Here is a 22,118-nt window from a genome sequence, read left to right on the forward strand (position 1 = left end):
AGGTGACCCATCTCAAACTGAATTTTGAGTTCAGACCCTAAGGAATACAATTTGCACAGTATACACATTAAATATGTTTGTTTTGGTGCAGTCTTCCAAACCACCTTCTAACAGAGCTTCCTCCTGTATTAAACCAAAGTATTAAATTAACAGATAGGGAAGCTGTCTCTGCAATTTTGTTATCTGTGTCTGGGTATCAGGGCACTAATAATCACCCTGAATCAGAATTCAAAGATATAGGACAAAGGAGTATGCACCCACACACACACACACAATATTTTCAAATAATCTTTCTAACTAAAAAAAATCCCGGCTGGGCGCGGTAGCTCAAGCCTGTAATCCCAGCACTTTGGGAGGCCGAGACGGGCAGATCACGAGGTCAGGAGATCGAGACCATTCTGGCTAACACGGTGAAACCTTGTATCTACTAAAAAAAAAAAAAAAAAAAAAAAAAAAAAAAAAAAAAACTAGCTGGGCGAGGTGGCGGGCGCCTGTAGTCCCAGCTACTCAGGAGACTGAAGCAGGAGAATGGTGTAAACCCGGGAGGCGGAGCTTGCAGTGAGCCCAGATCGCGCCACCGCACTCCAGCCTGGGCGACAGAGCAAGACGCTGTCTAAAACAACAACAACAACAACAACAAAAAAAAAAAAAAAAAAAAAATTCCCTATACCATTGTAATAAAATGTAGCTGTTTATCCACTAAAAATTTGCATTATGTAATGGGCATGTTATGTTTGCTAAAACACTATTTTTAAAATTTTTATTGAAGAAACAAATAGTTAAATATATTTGGTATACAACATGATATTTTAACATATATTTAATCATTTCACATTATGATTGAATGATTAAATCAATGATAAACAATTGAATCAAGCTATTTAACATGTCTATCACCTCACATAATTATTTTTTGTGATGAGACATCTGGGAGATCATTAAAATCTACTATCTAATCAATTTCAAGTGTATAATACATTATCATTAACTATAGTCAATATGTTTTAATATGGACCTCAAGAACATATTTCTTCTATCTAACTGAAACTTCGTATCCTTAGACCAACATAGCTTCTTATCACATTATGCAGGAGAAAAGGTAAGTAATATTCTAATCTTTTATAGGTAGAAATGAAGATTCAGTAACTTCTTTTTTCAGCAACTGTTACTTAAATGAGAAAATCAACACTTGTTTATGGGTTTTCTGAACAAATGAATAAAGAAATGTACATCTAATTAACCATCACTGAATATTACTTTTTATATTTCTATAATATTTACTGACTGAGGACGCTTATTTGAAATCCTAAGTAATATAAGAGGAAAGGAGCTTTTCAGTGTTGAATCACTTAAACATTAAACCTCTTTTATGCCATCAGAAGATATTTTGTCTTTATTTCTTTAGAAGCAATCATTTTAAAAGATGGAGAGACTGGAGTAATAAAATAAAGATTTAGAGAAGATAAAGATTAGCTACTTTCCTTAGAATGAATGTAATCATTTCCCCTGAAGGGAGTAAAGAAAACGAGATTTTGTATCCTAAGCTTTGACCCTCAATATAGCAATAGAAATGTCATAGATTATTCTGCTAATTATATTACCCTAAATATAATAACCAGTGTGGTTTTACTTATCCGTTGAAGTACGAGGAAAAGAAAAGATTAGTATGTTTTTAGGGAGAAAGATTATCAGCAAAAAGCCTGAGGTGAGGCAAGCAGTGGGAGAAGTGAAGGCATTTCTGTGTGTGTGCGTGTGTGTGTGTAGAAAAGCCCACCTGGCTTTATCTTGACTAGAGAGCCTATGAATCCTGGCCCACGTAAGAAATGACGCTGCTAGAAAGAAGCAGTCAGGTGAGTAGGCCTAGGGAAGGGTCAAGGCAACTGTAGGCTCAGAGGTAATCAGTTTCATAGGTGAAGATCTCATGGCATCTGCATCCAGTACCTTTGCAGACCACAGGAGTCGTGCTTACCCTGGAAAGAGCATGTGCTAGAAATAGGTTGTCAGATAAAATACAGGATGCTCATAACTGACATTTTAGATAAACTACAAATAAATTTTTTTAGTATTCAAGTATGTCCCATATGTCCCAGGGTGGTAGCGTTGAAGGTGACAGAAACTGTTTAGGTTCTAGTTATGATTTTAAGATAGCGGTAATAATATTTCTGATTGACTGAATGTGGAGCTTGAGAGAAAGTTGGTCTTCAAGGATGATTCAATATTGGATAGGTTGAGTTGGAAAAGTCTATTTAACATCCAATTTGCAAGTTAAGGGGAGAAATCTAGAGTAGAGAATATGTATAAATTGACTATTTTTATTTAATGCACTTTAAGTTTAAAAGTAAAAGACATGAGGAGCAAGAATGAAAACAATTAATATGAGAAATAGATGAGAAACCACTAGAAAGTATTGTCCTGGTAGCCGGGCGTGGTGACTCACGCCTGTAATTCCAGCACTTCGGGAGGCCAAAGTGTGTGGATCACCTGAGGTCAGGAGTTTGAGACCAGCCTGACCAACATGGAGAAACCCCTTCTCTACTAAAAATACAACACTAGCGGGGCGTGGTGGCGCATGCCTGTAATCCCAGCTACTCGGGATGCTGAGGCTGAATTGCTCCAACCCGGGAGGCAGAGGTTGTGGTGAACCGAGATCGCACCATTGCATTCCAGCCTTGGCAACAAGAGTAATACTCTGTCTCAAGAAAAAAAATAACAAAAAAGAAAGTATTGCCCTGGTAGTCAACAAAGAACTATTTAAAGAAATGTGTATGCTACATGACAATGATAGATCAAGTGACATGAAAGCTGAAAATTGGTCATTGATTTTATGAGCAGGGGAATTACTGGAGACCAAATCAAAAATCACTGATTGCACTAAGAGAAAATACAGCTTGCAACGTTTCTGAATGTCTGTGTCTAATGTGCAGTAGCTATTCCAGCAGACCATCAATCCTCCATTCGTAATTCTCCATAAACTGACAACACACATTATAACCCGATTACGACCTTGCAGTTAAGAAATGTGAATAAAATGATATTAAAATTTCTATTTAATTGAGAGAGTGACTTTCACAAGAATTGGTACTCTTGGAATCTATAGCATTATATGGGGTCTGATAGTAAGAATTGAAAATATTTTTAAGCCTGTGGACAAAGGCCTAGTATTTTAAAACCAGATCTCATTTCTCAGGTTGCATAATGATAGCACTTTACTAAAACAAATAAACCTTAGGTATCTGAATTCTCTAAGTTCTTTACAATGTCTTGGTATTATCAAAACTTACTGGGCCTGCCAGAGAGAAATTATTTGATTTGGCTATTCCAGGTCCGAAATGTTATAAATGCTCTCTACCTTAAGAAATTTAGTGAGACCATAATTTATTTTATAGATATCTCTTATTTTTTGTTCTAGGATATTAATGGAAGATAGCTTAGATATAAAATAGAAATACAAAAAATCAACAACACTTTGTTTCTGTTGACAGACGTGAATCTGTGTTAAATTTCCATGCAAGGTGTTATAAAATTAAGACAAACTTAAACTGTTATAGAAGGAGCATAATTTTAGCCATTTACACTTCACATTATAAAATATGATGCAATATCATTTTGCAAGCAGTAAGATATAATATCCAATCTGAAACTAATTAGAAATATAGTATTTTATTAACCATATCTTCTGTCATTTCAGCTTCCTTTTAAATCAGAATTGTCTAAAATTAAGATATCTTAAATATTTTAGATGAATGATCTGTCCTCCTGTCAGAATTAACATAAAAATAAAAATGATTTGCAAAGGGAAAGGTTTGAAAAGTTTAATAACCTATATTTAAAATGTAGCAAGACTTTTAGTACTTTCATCAATTTTGATATTAAAGTCTTCCCAGTCATTTCTCAAACTATAATAATGTGTCCTTAAATAATGACTTTCAACTTTAAAATGTTGGTGATGATCTGTGTATGAGAACAAGTACATATTTATGAACTTTAGTTACCCAGTGAAATGCATGAATAAGCTTAACGCTGTGTTTAGAGAATGATTTACTTTACAAGTTAATCTTGTGTCAGACATGTTGAAAACATAGGAATACCTTTTAAAAAAGTCACGTATACTATAGCTTGGTTTGTGAGTCACCAGTTTGTGGCATTGCAGAAAGCTACATTAAATAGAATTGATTCCCAGTGGTTGGATGAAACTAATTTGTATAATTATTTATTTTATTAATATTTTAAAGTAGACTTTAATGTATTATTGTAAATTAAATTTATTTTATATCTTTCAACCAGTCAATGTTTTAGAAATAATATTTACATTTGGCTTAGAAATAAAAATTTTAAAATCACATAGAGTTAGTTTTATTTATTTATTTATTTATTTACATTTAACATCTGATTCCAGAAAACACTATGTGAAAGCATGACTTAAGGATAGTGATAGGAGATTATTTCAATTCAATGTTTTATTCACCTAAAATTATACATAATTCATCTAATTTTACCCATAAATAAAATTCTACTATAAAAACGTTTTCTCAATTTTTATTAATGCCTGTTATTGTAATAAGGTAAGAACACCTCAAACATTCCAAATATATTTTAACTTTGTTAAATCAAAATATGAGAAAAATATTTATGTTCATATAAGGTAAACAAAATAATAAACATACCAATTTACACATGATTAATATACTAAGTACTAATGAGTACTAATGTACTCTAGTTGTAAGAATTTAGAATATATTATAGAAGAATTTATACTTTACATATCAATAGTTTATAACTAATTTATAGTTTCAATATTATATTATTTTATAAATAAGTAATATGGTTCAATTAAGCTATATGATCATGTTTACCTGGTTTTTCACTGCTTCAAAGGTTCTTAGAAAAATCATATGTTCTTAGAAAAATCAAAACAGTAAATGTATATTATAACTAAAATATATGAGCAGGATTGTGATGGTTACTTTTAGGTGTCCACTTGACTGGATGAAGGCACACCTAGATAGCTGGTAAAGCATTATTTCTGGGTATGTCTGTGAGATGTTTCCAGAAGAGACTGGCATTTGGCTCAGTGGACTGAGTAAGGAGGATCTATCCTGACCTAGTGTGGATGGGTACCATCTAATCAGCTGAGGGCCCAGATAAAACAAAAGGAAGAGGAAAGTTGGATTACTTTTTTCTTCTGAAGCTGTGACACTCTTTTTTCTACTGCCCTTGGATGTCAAAACTCTAGGTTCTTGGCTTTCAGAGACCGGGACTTGTACCAGTATTCCCACAGTTTCTCAGGACGTTAGTCTTGGACTTAGAGTTGCATCTCTGGCTTCCCTGGTTCTGGGGACTTTGAACTTGGACTAACCGATGCTACCAGCTTCCCTGGTTCTTCAGCTTGCAGATGGCTTATTGTGGGGTTCCTGAACATCCATAATTATGTGAGATAATTCCATTAATAAATCCCCTCACATCTCTCTCTCTTTCTGGAGAACCCTAACTAACATAAGGATCTATTCCTATTTTTATTAGAATTTAAATTTGAAAACAGAAATCGTTATTTTACTTTGTCTGATAACTCAAAGCTATAAAGGTTCACTGGAAATTTTTAATTTTTTAAAAAATAGGGAATCGCTCCCTACCTCTGAACCCCCGTGTGTTTGTGTGTGTTTGTGTGTGTGTGTGTGTGTGTTGGTGGGGAGAGGGGCACTGAAAAGGAACAAAGTGATAGAGCAAGTCAGAGAGGTGAAAAAGAGCACATATTTTAGTGAGCTGAGAGAGAGGTTGTGTTTTCATTCAGTTGATTTCATTTAAAAAGCATGTATGTGAGCGGGGGGCGGAGCAAGATGGCCGAATAGGAACAGCTCCAGTCTCCAACTCCCAGCGCGAGCGACACAGAAGACCGGTGATTTCTGCATTTTCAACTGAGGTACTGGGTTCATCTCACTGGGGAGTGCTGGACGATCGGTGCTGGTCAGCTGCTGCAGCCCGACCAGCCAGAGCTGAAGCAGGGCGAGGCATTGCCTCACCTGGGAAGCGCAAGGGGGAAGGGAATCCCTTTCCCTAGCCAGGGGAACTGAGACACACAACACCTGGAAAATCGGGTAACTCCCACCCCAATACTGTGCTTTAAGCAAACAGGCACACCAGGAGATCATATCCCACACCTGGCCGGGAGGGCCCCACACCCACGGAGCCTCCCTCATTGCTAGCACAGCAGTCTGTGATCTACCCGCAAGGCAGCAGCGAGGCTGGGGGAGGGGCGACCGCCATTGCTGAGGCTTAAGTAGGTAAACAAAGCTGCTGGGAAGCTTGAACTGGGTGGAGCTCACAGCAGCTCAAGGAAACCTGCCTGTCTCTGTAGACTCCACCTCTGGGGACAGGGCAATAACAAACACAGCCGAAACCTCTGCAGACGCAAACTAGTCTGTCTGAGAGCTTTGAAGAGAGCAGTGGATCTCCCAACACGGAGGTTGAGATCTGAGAAGGGACAGACTCCCTGCTCAAGTGGGTCCCTGACCCCTGAGTAGCCTAATTGGGAGACATCCCCCACTAGGGGCAGTCTGACACCCCACACCTCACAGGGTGGAGTACACCCCGAGAGGAAGCTTCCAAAGCAAGAATCAGACAGGTACACTCGCTGTTCAGAAATATTCTATCTTCTGCAGCCTCTGCTGCTGATACCCAGGCAAACAGGGTCTGGAGTGGACCTCAAGCAATCTCCAACAGACCTACAGCTGAGGGTCCTGACTGTTAGAAGGAAAACTATCAAACAGGAAGGACTACACCAAAACCCCATCAGTACATCACCATCATCAAAGACCAGAGGCAGATAAAACCACAAAGATGGGGAAAAAGCAGGGCAGAAAAGCTGGAAATTCCAAAAATAAGAGCGCATCTCCCCCGGCAAAGGAGTGCAGCTCATCACCAGCAACGGATCAAAGCTGGACGGAGAATGACTTTGACGAGACGAGAGAAGAAGGCTTCAGTCCATCAAATTTCTCAGAGCTAAAGGAGGAATTACATACCCAGTGCAAAGAAACTAAAAATCTTGAAAAAAAGTGGAAGAATTGATGGCTAGAGTAATTAATGCAGAGAAGGTCATAAACGAAATGAAAGAGATGAAAACCATGACACGAGAAATACGTGACAAATGCACAAGCTTCAGTAACCGACTCGATCAACTGGAAGAAAGAGTATCTGCGATTGAGGATCAAATGAATGAAATGAAGCGAGAAGAGAAACCAAAAGAAAAAAGAAGAAAAAGAAATGAACAAAGCCTGCAAGAAGTATGGGATTATGTAAAAAGACCAAATCTACATCTGATTGGGGTGCCTGAAAGTGAGGGGGAAAATGGAACCAAGTTGGAAAACACTCTTCAGGATATCATCCAGGAGAACTTCCCCAACCTAGTAGGGCAGGCCAACATTCAAATCCAGGAAATACAGAAAATGCCACAAAGATACTCCTCGAGAAGAGCAACTCCAAGACACATAATTGCCAGATTCACCAAAGTTGAAATGAAGGAAAAAATCTTAAGGGCAGCCAGAGAGAAAGGTCGGGTTACCCACAAAGGGAAGCCCATCAGACTAACATCAGATCTCTCGGCAGAAACTCTCCAAGCCAGAAGAGAGTGGGGGCCAATATTCAACATTCTTAAAGAAAAGAATTTTAAACCCAGAATTTCATATCCAGCCAAACTAAGTTTCATAAGTGAAGGAGAAATAAAATCCTTTACAGATAAGCAAATGCTTAGAGATTTTGTCACCACTAGGCCTGCCTTACAAGAGACCCTGAAGGAAGCACTCAACATGGAAAGGAACAACCGGTACCAGCCATTGCAAAAACATGCCAAAATGTAAAGACCATCGAGGCTAGGAAGAAACTGCATCAACTAACGGGCAACATAACCAGTTAATATCATAATGGCAGGATCAAGTTCACACATAACAATCTTAACCTTAAATGTAAATGGACTAAATGCTCCAATGAAAAGACACAGACTGGCAAACTGGATAAAGAGTCAAGACCCATCAGTCTGCTGTATTCAGGAGACCCATCTCACACGCAGAGACATACATAGGCTCAAAATAAAGGGATGGAGGAAGATTTACCAAGCAAATGGAGAACAAAAAAAAGCGGGGGTTGCAATACTAGTCTCTGATAAAACAGACTTTAAACCATCAAAGATCAAAAGAGACAAAGAAGGCCATTACATAATGGTAAAGAGATCAATTCAACAGGAAGAGCTAACTATCCTAAATATATCTGCACCCAATACAGGAGTACCGAGATACATAAAGCAAGTCCTTAGAGACTTACAAAGAGACTTAGACTCCCATACAATAATAATGGGAGACTTCAACACTCCACTGTCAACATTAGACAGATCAATGAGACAGAAAGTTAACAAGGATATCCAGGAATTGAACTCATCTCTGCAGCAAGAAGACCTAATAGACATCTATAGAACTCTCCACCCCAAATCAACAGAATATACATTCTTCTCAGCACCACATCGTACTTACTCCAAAATCGACCACATAATTGGAAGTAAAGCACTCCTCAGCAAATGTACAAGAACAGAAATTATAACAAACTGTCTCTCAGACCACAGTGCAATCAAAGTAGAACTCAGGACTAAGAAACTCAATCAAAACCGCTCAACTACATGGAAACTGAACAACCTGCTCCTGAATGACTACTGGGTACAGAAAGAAATGAAGGCAGAAATAAAGATGTTCTTTGAAACCAAGGAGAACAAAGATACAACATACCAGAATCTCTGGGACACATTTAAAGCAGTGTGTAGAGGGAAATTGATAGCACTAAATGCCCACAAGAGAAAGCAGGAAAGATCTAAAATTGACACTCTAACATCACAATTAAAAGAACTAGAGAAGCAAGAGCAAACACATTCGAAAGCTAGCAGAAGGCTAGAAATAACTAAGATCAGAGCAGAACTGAAGGAGATAGAGACACAAAAAACTCTCCAAAAAATCAATGAATCCAGGAGTTGGTTTTTTGAAAAGATCAACAAAATTGACAGACCACTAGCAAGACAAATAAAGAAGAAAAGAGAGAAGAATCAAATCGACGCAATTAAAAATGATAAAGGGGATATCACCACCGACCCCACAGAAATACAAACTACCATCAGAGAATACTATAAACACCTCTACGCAAATAAACTGGAAAATCTAGAAGAAATGGATAATTTCCTGGACACTTACACTCTTCCAAGACTAAACCAGGAAGAAGTTGAATCCCTGAATAGACCAATAGCAGGCTCTGAAATTGAGGCAATAATTAATAGCCTACCAACCAAAAAAAGTCCAGGACCAGATGGATTCACAGCTGAATTCTACCAGAGGTACAAGGAGAAGTTGGTACCATTCCTTCTGAAACTATTCCAATCAATAGAAAAAGAGGGAATCCTCCCTAACTCATTTGATGAGGCCAACATCATCCTGATACCAAAGCCTGGCAGAGACACAACAAAAAAAGAGAATTTTAGACCAATATCCCTGATGAACATCGATGCAAAAATCCTCAATAAAATACTGGCAAACCGGATTCAGCAACACATCAAAAAGCTTATCCACCATGATCAAGTGGGCTTCATCCCTGGGATGCAAGGCTGGTTCAACACTCGCAAATCAATAAACATAATCCAGCATATAAACAGAACCAAAGACAAGAACCACATGATTATCTCAATAGATGCAGAAAAGGCTTTTGACAAAATTCAACAGCCCTTCATGCTAGAAATGCTCAATAAATTCGGTATTGATGGAACGTACCTCAAAATAATAAGAGCTATTTATGACAAACCCACAGCCAATATCATACTGAATGGGCAAAAACTGGAAAAATTCCCTTTGAAAACTGGCACAAGGCACGATGCCCTCTCTCACCACTCCTATTCAACATAGTGTTGGAAGTTCTGGCTAGGGCAATTAGGGAAGAGAGAGAAATCAAGGGTATTCAGTTAGGAAAAGAAGAAGTCAAACTGTCCCTTTTTGCAGATGACATGATTGTATATTTAGAAAACCCCATTGTCTCAGCCCAAAATCTCCTTAAGCTGATAAGCAACTTCAGCGAAGTCTCAGGATACAAAATTAATGTGCAAAAATCACAAGCATTCGTATACACCAGTAACAGACAAACAGAGAGCCAAATCAGGAATGAACTTCCATTCACAATTGCTTCAAAGAGAATAAAATACCTAGGAATCCAACTTACAAGGCATGTAAAGGACCTCTTCAAGGAGAACTACAAACCACTGCTCAGTGAAATAAAAGAGGACACAAACAAATGGAAGAACATACCATGCTCATGGATAGGAAGAATCAATATCGTGAAAATGGCCATACTGCCCAAGGTTATTTGTAGATTCAATGCCATCCCCATCAAGCTACCAATGAGTTTCTTCACAGAATTGGAAAAAACTGCTTTAAAGTTCATATGGAACCACAAAAGAGCCCGCATCTCCAAGACAATCCTAAGTCAAAAGAACAAAGCTGGAGGCATCACGCTACCTGACTTCAAACTATACTACAAGGCTACAGTAACCAAAACAGCATGCTACTGGTACCAAAACAAAGATATAGACCAATGGAACAGAACAGAGTCCTCAGAAATAATACCACACATCTACAGCCATCTGATCTTTGATAAACCTGAGAGAAACAAGAAATGGGGAAAGGATTCCCTATTTAATAAATGGTGCTGGGAAAATTGGCTAGCCATAAGTAGAAAGCTGAAACTGGATCCTTTCCTTACTCTTTATATGAAAATTAATTCAAGATGGATTAGAGACTTAAATGTTAGACCTAATACCATAAAAATCCTAGAGGAAAACCTAGGTAGTACCATTCAGGACATAGGCATGGGCAAAGACTTCATGTCTAAAACACCAAAAGCAATGGCAGCAAAAGCCAAAATTGACAAATGGGATCTCATTAAATTAAAGAGCTTCTGCACAGCAAAAGAAACTACCATCAGAGTGAACAGGCCACCTACAGAATGGGAGAAAATTTTTGCAATCTACTCATCTGACAAAGGGCTAATATCCAGAACCTACAAAGAACTCAAACAAATTTACAAGAAAAAAACAAACAACCCCATCAAAAAGTGGGCAAAGGATATGAACAGACATTTCTCAAAAGAAGACATTCATACAGCCAACAGACACATGAAAAAATGGCCATCATCACTGGCCATCAGAGAAATGCAAATCAAAACCACAATGAGATACCGTCTCACACCAGTTAGAATGGCGATCATTCAAAAGTCAGGAAACAACAGGTGCTGGAGAGGATGTGGAGAAATAGGAACACTTTTACACTGTTGGTGGGATTGTAAACTAGTTCAACCATTATGGAAAACAGTATGGCGATTCCTCAAGGATCTAGAACTAGATGTACCATATGACCCAGCCATCCCATTACTGGGTATATACCCAAAGGATTATAAATTATGCTGCTATCAAGACACATGCACACGTATGTTTATTGCAGCACTATTCACAATAGCAAAGACTTGGAATCAACCCAAATGTCCATCAGTGACAGATTGGATTAAGAAAATGTGGCACATATACACCATGGAATACTATGCAGCCATCAAAAAGGATGAGTTTGCGTCCTTTGTAGGGACATGGATGCAGCTGGAAACCATCATTCTTAGCAAACTATCACAAGAACAGAAAACCAAACACCGCATGTTCTCACTCTTAGGTGGGAACTGAACAATGAGATCACTTGGACTCAGGAAGGGGAACATCACACACAGGGGCCTATCATGGGGAGGGGGGAGGGGGGAGGGATTGCATTGGGAGTTATACCTGATGTAAATGATGAGTTGATGGGTGCATCACACCAACATGGCACAAGTATACATATGTAGCAAACCTGCACGTTATGCACATGTACCCTACAACTTAAAGTATAATAATAATAAATAAATTAAAAAAAATAGGGAATCAAATAAATAACTTCATCATACTTTGATGTTTCATATGCATCAATATTAGCTGGCACTGTAGTGAATCAGTCTAACTCAATATTTGGCTAAATTATACTGAATTCCAGGCATAAGACTTTCCCCTGTGTTTGGATCTGGGGTGCTTTTGTCCAGTAGATTAACCGTGGTAGCCAGGATTCGACGAGTATGCATCTGAGAAGATGGGATGAGGGAGTTCAGAGAAAAAAGGAAGTTTGTAAAGAGGATTCTCAAAAGACTGACAGTACCCTCGACCTGGGTATCTGTGTCAAAAACCTTACCCACTACCACAGAGAAAAGATAATTGGCTAACTAGTTTAAAACCATGGAAACTTGATAGGAATTAGAGAAAGTCAACTAACCCTTGAAAGATGAAAATTCTAGAGATGAATATCTTAAAAAGATGATTTTTGATATTATTGGGACTCTAGCTGGCTTGAAATGGCCTCAAGAAAGGCTTGGCCTTCTGTGTTTTTCTGCTGGGTACACATGCCAAAGGTCGTGGTGAGCTTTTGTTGTTGCCTGTGTCATTGTCAGTCATATTACTTGATTGCTCTTCTTTCTTCCATCTAAGGACATAGGTATATACTTGTTTTGCTTCTGTTTGAAATATTTTGATGAAATAAGATGGGGAGAAGAAGAGGAGAAAAGAGAACAAAATGAATCCAAGTGATTACCTTTTTTATTTCTAAAAGTAATACTTTTAAAATGACTTATTTTAGCAAACTAAAAGATGATGTCTGACTACTGAGGAATAATACAAATCACTGACAACTTCTTTCATTTAAGTTAATAACTGTAATCCGCAATTTGTATAAACATTTTTCGTTGAAATCTGAATGCCCCTCTGCCATAGATAATGAATATGTTTCCTTTATTTCACTTCAGTATTTTCTGAAGAACATCATTTTACGGATCACTAAATTAAAGCTATGTCTCCACTTCTGAAAACTCTCAAACACCCAAAATAAAACTCTAAAATGACAGAGAACAAATATTAATAAAACATCCATTGAAAACTTTTATATTAGTAAATGTTAAGTTAAAATTTACAGAAGACAGTACCACTGATAAAGAAGACAGAGTATACAATGACCATGGTTTTATGTTTTTCTAAAGAAGTTTTTTAAAATGTCTTCAGATTAGACTATATCATTATCTCTTTTATTGACATACTGACCTTACTTGGATAAAGTTCATAGAACTATGTTAAATAAGTGTTCTCATATAATAAAAGCACAGTTTAACACTGCAACTTACAAATTAGAAAAGATAATAAGTAAAAAGTCAGGATGTTTATTTTATATTACTATTAAAAACAATCTCTAGTATTTAAAAGAAAATTTTGGAAAATAAAATTTAAATTATAATGTACAACATTATAAATGTATCACTTTAATCAGATACAACAGATTAATGTTTGTATTTGGAATTACCTAAAAACGAATTATTGAATTTTCAGTAAGATGATGACCCCAATAATTTTTGAAAATGTATACGAAGACTATTTCAAATAAAAACATTATCAAAAAGAGTAAATATATAATTTAAAATGGTTACAAATATGTTGGGATGTACCTTATTATTAAATCATTAACATTTAAATATTGCCTCTTGTATATATTTAATCTCCTGCATATATATATATTTTTCACAGGTAACTAAATAATTTGAATAACCTGGTCAATTGCCTTATGTGCTAAAGACCATCATCTTGTTATTTATTTCTTTACTTTGCACTTACTTAACACTTTTACCACAGCAACTAATACATTCCTTTACCAACAATTATTGCAGTTGGAAGCATAATTAACTCCTTCAAGCCACTGTGTTGCCAAATGACATACTCAAGGGATACTGTCTCCAGAAACTATTGCATTTTCTTTGAATCACACTTTGGCCCAAATAAATAAATACATGTATTTTTGTTTTCATTTGCAACAAGTAGATATCTCTGGTTAGATATCCAATAGAGCAACTAAAATATTCATAGTTTGGATAGTGGAAGGGATAATTTCCTTTTATATATTATATGTACTGTCACATTAAAATGTTTTTATGCCGAATGGGGTGGCTCATTCCTGTTTTCCCAGCACTTTGGGAGGCTGAGGCAGGTGGATCATCTGAGATCAGGAGCTCGAGACAAGCCTGGCCAACATGGCAAAATCCCGTCTCTACTAAAAATACAAAAATTAGGTGGGTCTGGTGGCGGAATCCTGTAATCCCAGCTACTTGGGAGGCTGAGGCAGGGAGAATTGCTTGAACCCAAGAGGCGGAGGTTGCAGTGAGCCGAGATCGTACCACTGTACTCCAGCCTGGGTGACAGAGTGAGACTCCATCGCAAAAAAAAAAAAAAAAAAAAGGGGTTTTCATTAGTTATTCACAAAAAATGCTAAAATATGACATTTAAATAATTGGGTAGAAGGAAATAATGTAAATACATTTGGAGATGGGAAGATTTCTATTTTGAAACAATTATTATCCTGAAATCTTGAGTCACATATTCATGCAATTATTTCTTATATTTTTATTGTAATTACTCAAGTTAAAGATATTGGATATTTCACATCATGCATGAGTTAAAGAATTATTCCAGAAGGAGATCTTTCCAAAAATAATCATTGATAGAACACAAACAGATTGAAAGTAATCAACCCTTTGCAGAATAATCCCTGCTTTTTCACTTTACTTATTCATGGTAGACAGTGAGGGTCTAAGAAAAACTTAGAAACTTAGAGGTTAATAACACTTGCTCTGTGTTGATCCTGCTAAAATTGTGACTTTGGACAGTTATTACTTGTACTTATTTATAAAATTTTGGTTCCCCTGCTCTTTAAAATTGTATCTAGAAATGTCATAGCATTGGAGTGTGTGCAAGTTTCTGGTGAGGGCCAAGTAATAAACTGTGATTGTCTTCATTTTGCCTGGTAAATCGGATATTTTCTCCCAATTCTTTTAATACCTATTCAAATCAATCTCTCTTTCTCTCTCACATGCACCTACACTGTAGATAGATACTTAGATATTTGCTGTGTGTGTGTGTGTATATATATATAGAGAGAGAGAGAGAGCATGAGAGAGCGCTATATATACACACCAAAGTATCTATCCATTTCTACATATGTATATTTCTTTTAGTATATATTTTTGCTATATATATTCACACAACTATATATATACCTGTATCAATATTGATATCATTATTTATATATTTGTATCTATTAACTGTCTATATATGTATGCATATATGATGTGTTTATATGTGTGTGTGTGGAGAGAGGGAGAGAACTATAAATATGTGTTCATTACATTTTTGTTGAATGAAGAAAAATCCTAGACCGTTTTTTGAGCACATTAAGTCAACGTTAAATAACTTGCTCAGTGATTAGAGCACTGGGAGAGAAAGCATAATTATCTTCTTTTGTGACAAAGTAACCATAATGGCTCGACATGTGCCCAGGCTCATGTACATGCATGGAAGGAGTTAGAGATTAAATGGATCTTTTACATTTTCTGGTGATTAGAAATATTTTTGTGGTTTTTGACTTTGCCTTAGAAGAAAATTTTTGTCCAGCAACTCTGCCCATTGGTAAGGTTACATTTGAGCCTCTAATGCTGTTGTGCTGTTTTGATGACAGTTGTTCATTTCCAAATGGGGCTGTACATTCTTTCTGTCTACAATGATTACAACTGAATTGTGCTTACCTGGAACTATCAAAGGATGGAATAAAATATTTATGTTCCAGTGGACAGCTGCTGAGGTGTTTGTCCCAGCAGGGTGATTAGAAACCTTTCTGTGAAAGATTTCTATGATTGTGACATATATCACTATTTCCATCCTTTTCCATCATCACCTGTACTGAAAGGGAAGTGTTGGCTGAAAACTATTGAGGGTTTGGTTTGAGTTTAGCCATTAGAGATACTTGTAAGACATTTGGAAGACAAATAAGAGAGGCTGTCCTTTTAGGGTAATACTAAAGTAGGGTATACCCTTATTTCAATATGACTGGTGTCCTAAGAAAAAAAGAGCCACAAAGAAAGACAGAATACCATGTGAAGACAGAGGCAGAGATTGGAGGGATATAGCTTCACACCAGAAAACACTGCTGATCGCCATCATAAATAGAAGAGGAAAGGAAGAATTCTACTTGGCCTGTCTGAGGGATCATGACCCTGCTGACAGCTGGGTTTCAGTTGTCTGTCTTCCATACTGTGAGGGAATGGATTTTATGTTTTTAAGCCACCCAGTCAGTTCCTGGTACTTTGTTATGGCAGTCCTCAGAAATTAATACAATAGATGGTTCCTATTTCTCTGACTAAACTTTCAAGAACCAGGCATTTCAGGAAACAGAAACCAAAACAAGATTCCTTGGCACAATCTTGCCCAAGTATTTTAAGTGTTTATGTGTTGTTAGAGGCAGAATCAGTGAAAATCTCAGTGCCATATAAAAAAGCCCATTGATTTATTTATTTTTAGAATTTATCTTAGTGAAATTTAGGGTCTGAAACACTTGAGTGTAGGATTAATGATTCCTATGACTCAGAAAACTTGGGACCAGAATAAATATCTTTTAAGAAGATGGAGAATAGTAGGGTGAAGTTTGTGGAAGAAATTCAAACATCTGAATTTAACCTGAAAAAGTAAAGCAGATACTATAAAGACAGTAGACAATGGAAAACAAAGCAAAACAAATTTCCTTTAATTGCATGGGCGAAGATCAGCTATTTGAAGTTCTTTGCAATAGAGTAAATACACATAATAATGCTTATTTAACAATTAGAGAGGCTAGTATTCTAAGAACATTCTGTCAATTATTATATTTAATCCCCATAACAATTTTAAGAGGTAAGTACAAAAACTCCCTTTGGAAAGATTATTACAGTGAGAGAAATCTAACATATCTAACTCTATCTTGTGTCTAAACTCACGAGCTAACTGGGATTATTCATTCCTGGGCATAGGCTAAGCTAACTATGGGAGAAATTTAATTTATAGTTTAACCTTAAAACAAGAATGATAATAACTCCTTTGCAAAACTGCCTTCCTACTTGTTCAGGGACCAAAACCACCTTCATAAAACTAATGAAAGTCCACAAGGTTAGAATTATGGGAGTGGGTTGAATTCTGCTAAGACTGATGCGTAAGACTTAACCTGTGCAAAGGTTAGGCAATAACCAGCTGTGGTTCTATAGCTTGCTTACTGCTTAGCAGTCATGAAGCCTGAGGTCATAAGATTCAGAACTTTCTCAATTGCTCCTATAGATAGCATCACTGTTGTAAAAAACCTAGGATCAGTCTTTGAGATATTTTTCAGACTTTGTGTTCTAGTGGACCAACTGATACCATCTGGACCCACCTGGCAGAGTTGGTTATTTAAAGCTTTAAACAGTTGGTCGGTGACACCCCCACCCAGAAACTGATTCAATGTGTGAAGACAGTTTGGGCATTCTTATGATTTCCTCCCCAAGCAACAAGCCACACCCATTCCCTAACCCCCTGCCTACCAATTATCCTTAAAAAGTTTAGCTTCCAAGATCTCAGAAAGTCAGATTTGAGAATATCTTCCATATTCCTGTTTGGCTCTTTTGCAATAATTAAAATATCTGCGGCAACACTCCTGCCGTTCTCAGTGTATTGGCTTTTCCGGGCAAGAAGAATATGTCAGGTTTTAATGGCACTTACATTATTTTTATTTTACAGATGAGGAAACTGTCATCTCAGCATTTGTTGACTGAGTGAACTGGGCAGAGTTGGCTATCTACAGTCAGATGGTTTGGTCAGAGTTGTTTCCCTGTGCACTTTTCTGCTCTTATATTAATACAGTTTGGAAGCTTTAGCCAGCTATTCTTTTTTATTTTTTTATTTTATTTTTTTTAAGACCACACTTTTTTTATTCACTGGTAAGCTATTTCTGCTTTTCTGTGTTTCAAGTCTTTTTTCTTCAGGTGTTAGCTACAATTGTGATACTGATCTCCAATGACATTTAGATTATCTGACCCCACATAAAGATTTTTTCCTTTATAGTAAGAACAGGTAATACTAATTTGTTACTGTTTGTTAAGAAATAATCTTAGAATAAATATTTTACAGTGTATCATTTTACCAATTATTTCACATTAATAATAATGGATGAAAAAGATGAAGCAAATAAATTTGGCTTACAGAAGATTTCCAGCATTTGTTTCTTATTTTCAATGTTTCATATTTCTCAACTGAAAGACTATACAGCTCTGAAGATCTAAAAGATAAAAATATCTTCAAAACATTAGATTCTAACCTCCCAGACAAGCATTGGCATTATTAATTTTTAACAGAACAATACCAGAAAACAAGATTTTGTTCTTCTTTTATCCAGTAATGAAAATTTTATTAGTAAATAGGATAAGTTAGAGTGTCAAGAAAATGTTTTTATTAAAATTTTTTTTTTAATTTCTTTTTCCCTGGGGGCTAGGCCTGGGAATTCTGCCATCCATCTGAGAGAATGAGTTTTTTTTTTTTCTTGTTCACATATGATTCCCTTATAACCTACAGCATTTTTTATTCATGGTACAAATATTAGTGGTAGTGATGGGAGATAAGATTAAATTATATTCACTAATATAATGAAGTATGGGGAAGAGACTAGAAGAATCAAGTTTCGTGTTTGAAAAATCAATAAGCTTCCCAGTATCTGGCAAATCGAGAGGATAATGATTGGAAGAACCACAAGAAAGTAGATCGTATATGCATCAGCCTTATTTTTAAGGAAAAAAATGTAGGAAAAAGAATATCAGACATAACTTGATATTACAGTTGTGGAAGAAAACACTACATTCTCCAACTTTTACTATTTTTATTTTTTAGGCATTATATAAATAAGCTAGTACTTTATTAGAATCAGGCTATACTTTGAATTTAATAAATTAATAGTTTAGAGGTAAACCTTTATCAAAATCGAGTAACTCGGGAAAGCTTAGGCAGTATTTGTTAGCCCTTTTGAGCTGAAAGAACAACTGTGTTAATTGCTGCTGCTTAGAACCCTCAGATGACTGTTATGATGAAAAAAACTTATGAACCACTCTGGAAAATAAGAGTTCATGAATTGAAAATTCTGCTGTAGGTAATGAAACAATAATGGAGGCAGAAAGGTTAAATAGCTTTTCTAAAGATCAGCAACCGGTAAGTAGCAGAGCAAAAATCAGTATAAGATTTTACAACCTCAGGGGCTTTTAACCATATCACTGATTTTTTTTCTAGAGAGTTTTGTTAATGAAGTAACACTTTCTGTAGACATGATGTTGTAGCTAAAGGGATATCTCCCAATATTAATACTTAATTTTTTCTTGGCTATACATTTTAAAAATTATTACCTTAAAACAAAGAAATAAAATCTCCTTGCATGCAATGGATTCCAAAATAGGTAACAATAATACTAAAGTTGTCTGGTTGTCCTTTAATGTACTGTACTATAATTACATTATAAAATCTGTTAAAATATTGAAAAACATTTAATATTACATTCTACATGAATTAGGTTTTATAGAATTTTCTGAAATAAATACAGCCATAGCAATATATAATAAAAGAAAGATATGAACATAGGAAAAAAAACTTCAAAAAAAGTTAAAGCTTAATTTTTTATAATTTTCAGAATGAGAGAAACAAGTTTTTAAGTGAGAATGCATTATCAGGCAACAACTACAAAAAATTACCAGCTCCTCAGCTTGCAAAGATCTCAAGGCCAAGTGCCTTTTCCATCATCAAGGATAAGAGTGCTTTCCTCAATACTGATTTACGGGAAAGCTTTTATTTCCTTACTGAATTTATAAGCATTTATATTGTTTTCATACCTTAGGCAACAAAATGACAATGGCAAAATTGACCTTTTGAAAAAAATATATATTTTTACTCATTTCAAAAGAGAAATGAGTTCAGACATGGAGCTACAAAGTTCAAAAAACAAAAAAATAAAAGATGCTAAAAATCACTGGAATACGGTACATATATTTTTAAATGTATATAAAATGTAATATATTAAAGTAAAAAATATATAGAGGCTAAAGTCTAAACATTTCGAGTAAGTTGTTTGGATTTAGAAAACATATGGTTTTCTTAATACAGATGATTAATTTCTGGCATGTAAGGGAAACATTATCTTTCTCAATAATATATTGCCCTAGTCTGTTTGGGACGCTATAACAAACACAACATAGACTGGCTTGCTTATAAAAACAAAAATTTATTTCTCACAGTTCTGGAGGCTGAAGCCTGAGTTCAGGGTGCTAGCACAGCTGGATTCTGGTGAAGACCTGCTTCCTGGTTCATAGACTGCCATTTTCTCCCTGTATCTTCACATGGTGGAACTTGCAAGGGATCTCTCTGGGGTCTCTTTCATACGAGCTCTAATCCGATTCATGAGGACTCCACCCTCATGCCCTTATCAGCTCACAAAGGTTTCGCTTCCTAATGCAATCACATTGGGGGTTTAGATTTCAACATACAAATTTTGGGGAGGATAAAAGCATTCAGTCCATAACATATATATGTGTGTGTTTGTGTGTGCATATATCACATATAACATATATGTATATATAATACACACATATATATGTTATATGTGTTATATATATAAACATACATGTTATATGATTATATGTATGAAAATTAAGCAGATAAAATTCCCTTTTCCATCATTCTGAGAAGAAAGGGAGAGTCTTCTATTAAGGATCTACTTGTTAAAAGTCTGTTGAGAACTCAACCTTATATTTTTGTGCAATTATATTCTGGCATAACGAAAACATATAATTTATAAAATGCTCAAAGATACATCAGTTTAAAAGCAATACTACAACAAAATATGACATTTATATGCAATAAAGTATTGTTACAAAAATGAGGATGCCTTATTTGGAATGTAACATGTATGTAGTATGTTTTTACAAAATTGTGAAAAATGAACAAGAACATAGGTCATGAATGAATGTGGATATATACTATAATACTGTAATGTAATGTGCTTAACATTCAGGTTCAAAGAAACAGTTTTGGAAATGGTGTTAAAATAAGTTGGCAATTAATTTGATGTCTTCCAAAAAGTTTTGGTTGGAAGAGAAAATGAAGAAGCTGTCTTTCACACAAAAGCAGAGCAAAAAATAAGTCTGTTTACTGACAATAAATAACTCCTTCTATTACATCAGAAAAGAAATGACTATGTACAGTATAGAGATTTTTCCACAAATATGCCTTTAGTACTTATCTTTATGTATGTGCCTTATAATAACTATTAATATAAAATATTTAATTAATTGCTACAAATGTGATGATTATTAATGAGAGTAAAATCAGGTTTGTTAAGTCAATGGCCCTTTTTTTGAAAAGTGTATGTGTGTGTGTGTATGGGTGTGTGCATGTGTGTGTGTGAGAGTAAGAGAGAGAGGGAGGGAGGGACAGGTATGTTTGTACATGCGTATGTTTATTTGCCTGTTTGTTTTAACACTTATCTAAGATTGTTTGTTTCATTGAGGGGTGCGGGGCGGGTGACTTCAAATGACCTAGTTGGTTTATGTTTGCGAGCTCAGGAGTAATGGCTGGGGCAGTGATAAAGTGTTCCATATAATTGAATTAAAAGAATACATTGATATTGAGTGAGGAAATATATGAATCCAGGCTAAGTGCATTTGGAAAAGAACCAGAGAGAAGAAATGCAATGATGTTGAAGTGCAGCTGAGACTGAAGAAACAATAACATGTATTTAAGAGGGATTTTAAAATGGAATCTCTTGTAAGTTTTTACACAAGATATAAATTTTCATGAAACTTAGAAATGTGCTGTTCTGTGTTCAAGTTAGTGTGGTGATTTAAAAAATGCAAAGACAGGCACAGGGAAGTTGGAAGACTTAGGAGTAGCACTATCTCAATTATAAAAGAGACTGGACCAGTAGCTGCAGAGGACTAATAAAAACCATGACGGCTGTTAGTTTAGGCTATTTGTAAGTTTTTAATTATGATATTGTCTGGAGTACAACAACATTTCTTCTCAATTTGTAGACAGTAGACATTTTAGCAATGCTTTCAACTTTCAACTCAGCATTTATTTGCATCATTCAGTTAGACATAAACTTCTAAAATAAAATACACCCTTTCCT

Source organism: Macaca fascicularis, chromosome 17, assembly GCF_037993035.2.
Source record: "Macaca fascicularis isolate 582-1 chromosome 17, T2T-MFA8v1.1".
Classification (NCBI taxonomy): Eukaryota; Metazoa; Chordata; class Mammalia; order Primates; family Cercopithecidae; genus Macaca; species Macaca fascicularis.